The 4,998-nt window shown below is 29.8% G+C and overlaps 1 long non-coding RNA gene across 1 annotated transcript; it reads left to right on the top strand.

Moving 5' to 3' along the window:
* Positions 1-1,075: 1,075 nt before the first annotated feature.
* LOC143053577 (uncharacterized) lies at positions 1,076-4,062 on the top strand. The gene is made up of 4 exons (XR_012971417.1): positions 1,076-1,129; positions 1,817-1,969; positions 2,971-3,071; positions 3,914-4,062. It is a non-coding gene; the product is annotated as an uncharacterized LOC143053577 (long non-coding RNA).
* Positions 4,063-4,998: the final 936 nt, after the last annotated feature.

Genomic DNA, 4,998 nt, shown 5'->3' with positions numbered 1-4,998 from the left:
AGGTGTCATGACTGGTTCCAAGTTTGTTATGTCTTGGTTAAGGTGGCACGGTAGTATTTGCATTCCAGAATTTAGGTTGCTCTTTTGTGTACCCTACTTAGGTAAATGTATCTAAACAGTGTGATTGGACAAAAAAACAGTATCAACTGAACCTACTTTCCCAAACTGAGTGATGAATCAGGTGTAGAAAAATATGAAATAATTTTACATACAGATGAAAATGAATTTTTGAGAATTTTTTTTAATTTTGTATTCACTGCACCATAAAAGATCTAAAAGTACTAGTGGCCTTAGGTTTTTAAAAATAGCAAAAAAATTAAACGGTCATGATATATATTCAAATTTATTTCTGAATAGTAAAATGAAAGTACTTCAGTTAACTGCGAATGTAGAATTTTTTGCAGTGTTAGAAAGTGGTGAAAATTCTAAAAAGGCTATCATTATCCCTTATGGGCCAGGAAATACTACCATGCCACCTTCTGAATTGTGCTAGTTCATATCGCACATTATTATTTTTATTTAAAGCATAATGTATTTGAACTCTCTGATGTAATTAGTTATAACCTTTATCGTGTTTAACAAATTTTTAGAATTGTGCAAGCGTCTTACTTGATGTTCGGTTTGACTTTTTTATTGTATAAATTTCAAGATTGTAACAGCTAAATCTAAGTAGACTGATAATTAATTCATTCAACTTCACAATCATATATACCGATAAAGGATATCTGTTATCCGAAATATTTTTAAATAATTACATTTATAGTTCCTTTTTATGTTATTGGTGTTGTTATCTACACTTCTTAGGCATTTATATATATATATACATATATATTCTTTTTTTAATTTAAATTCGATTGAAGACTGGGCTTAAAAAATAACAAAATCTGTTTTAATTCGCCTTTTAAAGAAGAGGTTTAAACCTCTAGTAAATGAACAATGTAAAGCATAATTTTACCCGAAAAGTAAACGTTTTTAGGGGGAAACCAAAAGAATTACAAAAAATAAATATAGATTAAAAAAAAAACAACCAACATAGGATAATAACATGTACTTTTTTCCTTAATTATGTTTATAGATTGAAATGGTTTTGATCCTATTACTGATTGCAAGCGTATCTTGTTTTCCAGAGGCAAGTTTATTAACATATTTTCATATATTATATACAATACGAGAAGGGAAGTAATTAGTTCCAAACGAAAAATCTTTATGTGGATTGTAATTAATCTGTGTTGCGATCTATAAATCATTGAAATAAAATCATTTAACCTTCTTCGATATAATTATTTGAAGACCTCCCTCTGTATTTCTCTGGCTGTAGACGAACACTATTGAAAGCCTAATATAATATTATACCGATATTTAGAGCAGACATTGTAATTGTAATTGCCACTGTCAGGTCAAAAACATCTAGAGAATGAATTAGGTAAACTGAAATTACTTTTGAAATAGCTAATAAACAAAGGACAAAACATTTAAACAGCGTTAGTGTAAATAAGACATTCAGAAGTGATAAATTTGTATAAGTCTTTAACACAGTGAGAAAATCCGGCAACCGGAGTTTGGCTTCAGCTGGACCCTAAACAAAAAAATGTTACTATCTTTTTATGAAAGAATGGGTGCGAATATTTTAATTTAAAATTATTTTGTAACAGAAATACATTCTTCCGAATCAGTTATGTTCTCGAACCGTGTCAATCATTAGCTTTCTTAAGGTCAATTTTCTTAATTGATTTTCACTTTTTTTTGGCCTTTTAACTAGCAAAAAATAAAATAAAAATAAAAATTGATGATAACTAAAACACATTTCATTTTGAAGAATTTTCGAGTTATAGTAAAAGTTGATCAGAAACCAGTCAACGAAGATCTAGTTCTCGATCTTGAGAAAAACTCCTTTTTGGTCAATGTTGGTGATGTGACCAACCTTGGAACAGAATGGTCGAGCTCCATTAATCTTCATGACTTTAATGTGGTATGTTTATTTAAAAGAAGTTGATTAATCGCATTTGAAAGGTTACTCATGACTTAATGTAATATTACTGCTAAAAATAATTAAAACTAGTTAGGCATCTACGAAAAAAGTTGGTAAACACTTTTAAATTCGTTTAAATAATATGATTTGCTCATAATTACACACAAATCATTTCTTGTGCTGAAATATATATGATATTATTGCATCTATTTTTTTTCTATTATCTTGTTCTGAGACAGTCGCAGAAAATGTCAGAAGACTTGTTTATATTTAATATATATTCATTGTTTTCCTTTTAAAATGTGACTTGAATGAAACAAAATAACTTGTTCAGACGATGCATATTAAATTTGGTGGTATGATAGACATATATATATATTTACAATCGTCAAAATTTAAGCACCACCTAAATATAACTGGCATTTGGTTTAACAATTGCGAAAAATATATCAATGTTTGGTTTTACGGACTCGCCATTTACATACACAGAAAAATCATAACGACAAAAAGATTAAACTCCGATAAACCTATCAAGTAACTTTTTATTAAAGATAATCTGCATTTTTACAAAATCGCTGTTTCGATACCTTTTATCATCACGCGTACAGATGAAATTTTACCTTCATCAAGTGATTGTGTAATATGGTAAGGCGTAATTTACCTGTTGTTGAACGTTTGCAAGCAATTTGTATGTCAAATGCCGGAAGGAGTACAAGGATCACAGATGAGTGTCGGTTTCTGTTGCGACTAGATAAAAAGAAAGGATAAAAATCAAAAGAGAAACATATTCCAATACTTTCATTCACGAATTACGATATTTCAAAACAGTTAAACTTTTATTATATAATAATTTTGGCAAGGCTCGCATTTAAAATATTTAAATCTAACTGTCTCGAGTTGAAAAAAATCATTACACACAATTTCAGGAATAATAAATTCAACAATAATGAATCGAATTTAAAATCATCTAATACATATATTTACATATATTTGTCATTTAGCAAAAACTGGCCTTTAAATATGTCGATACTGGAATATGTTATGTTACTGATATGACTGAGGATCTTGCAGACATAAGTGCTCGCTTGCATAACATGACAAGGTAATGAAGAAATGTTACTCAAAGTACAGGATTTACAAAATAGAGACACTAAAAGTTATAAGAAGCTTGGTAAAAGAGATCAATTAAGTCACCACAGAGAGGGAACATTTCGTTTTTAGCTTCATTACTCGGTTTTTAATTATAGCTGATCTATCAAGTTGGTATCAATTTTTTAGACTTACATATTATATAATCAATGTAAGCAGGGCACATGGAACCTGCATATAAATATATATGTATATATATATATAAAAACTATAAAACAATTTTCTAAACGTTTTGGTCATTAAGACCCTTTTCATTGGTGTACATTACAATATTGAAATAACCTTTTATATAAGCTTTGGATTTCAAATATTTTGGCCACGAGCATCACCTAAGAGACATGTATTGTCGAAATGCGCATCTGGTGCAAGAAAATTGATACCGTTAATTTTAATACATCGGTTGGATCCATTACGTTATAAATACTATTGTGATGTTCATTTTCCACGTTTTTCTTCTTTTTTAAATATTTTCACTATCATTCGTACATAGTGTATTATCTATAAATATAAGTATTCTTGGTATCAGCACAATAATGTTGAATCTACAAATTTGCGGATGCATATACATGATATATTTGTTCTCCCCTCGCAGGGATTCGAACACATCCTATTTTGATATCACAAAAAAATAACAAAAAAAAAACCAACAAATGCCTAAAATCAGTAAGCATGAGCATTTCATGACGTTTCTGGACGGATAAACTAACAATGCTATATCATACGACGTCCGTTGTTTAAAAGCTTATAAATAGAATACATTTTGTTTTTTTCAATTTTATATTTATTCTGTTTTAGTCAAATATTTGCGACTAATCTGACACAACATTTTTACCGACTAACCAAAACCAGCATGACAAATGAAAACCTGATTGCTTATGCCGGTTCAAAGATTGCAAGCTTTTGTCGGGGTTATAGAACAATATATGCACATAGATTAGAAAACGGTGAGTAAAATTATAGTTATAACAAATGTTGAAACAGAATTTATTTTGACAGGGTTATCTCAGCTTCGAAATTAGAATGATAGAGTGAAACATATGAAACAGTCAAATTTAGTTGAGCATGTTTGACAATATTGAAGTCACACCTTGCCGATAGTTTCCGTGTCCGATATCCTTCAAGACAAAACGTCATACACACACTATACTCATGCCTAGATTCAATTTACTTTGATCCAATATTGATAGCACTTATCATGTAATTTGATGACTACTGATAATAAACAGACTTGTTGTTCTTTGTGGCTTAAAAACAAGGAAGTGCCACTAAAAATAAAAATTAAAATGGATAGAATGTTGCTAGTCCTTGTCCCCGGAACACCTCACCTTACACGTAAAATCCCTAAGATCTGCATTACAATTTTGCTGCACGTGTTTTAGTTCGCATCGTTACTCCTACAGTAACTTACTGACATGCAAACCTTTAAAGCACTGCATTCACATTGTGTTTGATATATACTATATATGCTAGCTTTTCTAATATTACACTAACTCTCATTTAATGAACAATTGAAGGTTCAAATAGTCTTAAGTTGAGTTATATTAAAGAAAGAAAATTAATAACTCAATACGAATTCCAATTTTTGAAATTTAGATGTTCTTTTTATCATCAATTGCAATGCACAAAGCAGAGGGAAGGACAATTCATTTTCGAAGTTTCAAATCGTTGTAAACCGTAAATTTCAAACCATGGTCATACAGTCTAGAACCTGGGTAGCAAATCTATACTTGTGTTCGTAAAATATTTGATGGCGCAATGTCATTAAGAAACGAATAACAAAATAAAATGTAACATGCATTTCGGTTTTACCATTTTTGTTAGCTGTTTTAAATAGCAATACCATAAAATCATTGTTTATCCAACCAATATTGACATGTTTA

The sequence above is a fragment of the Mytilus galloprovincialis genome, chromosome 12, assembly GCF_965363235.1.
Source record: "Mytilus galloprovincialis chromosome 12, xbMytGall1.hap1.1, whole genome shotgun sequence".
Taxonomy (NCBI): domain Eukaryota; kingdom Metazoa; phylum Mollusca; class Bivalvia; order Mytilida; family Mytilidae; genus Mytilus; species Mytilus galloprovincialis.
Note: the sequence above shows the minus strand (reverse complement) of the source record. Positions and strands in the feature narration are given on the sequence as shown.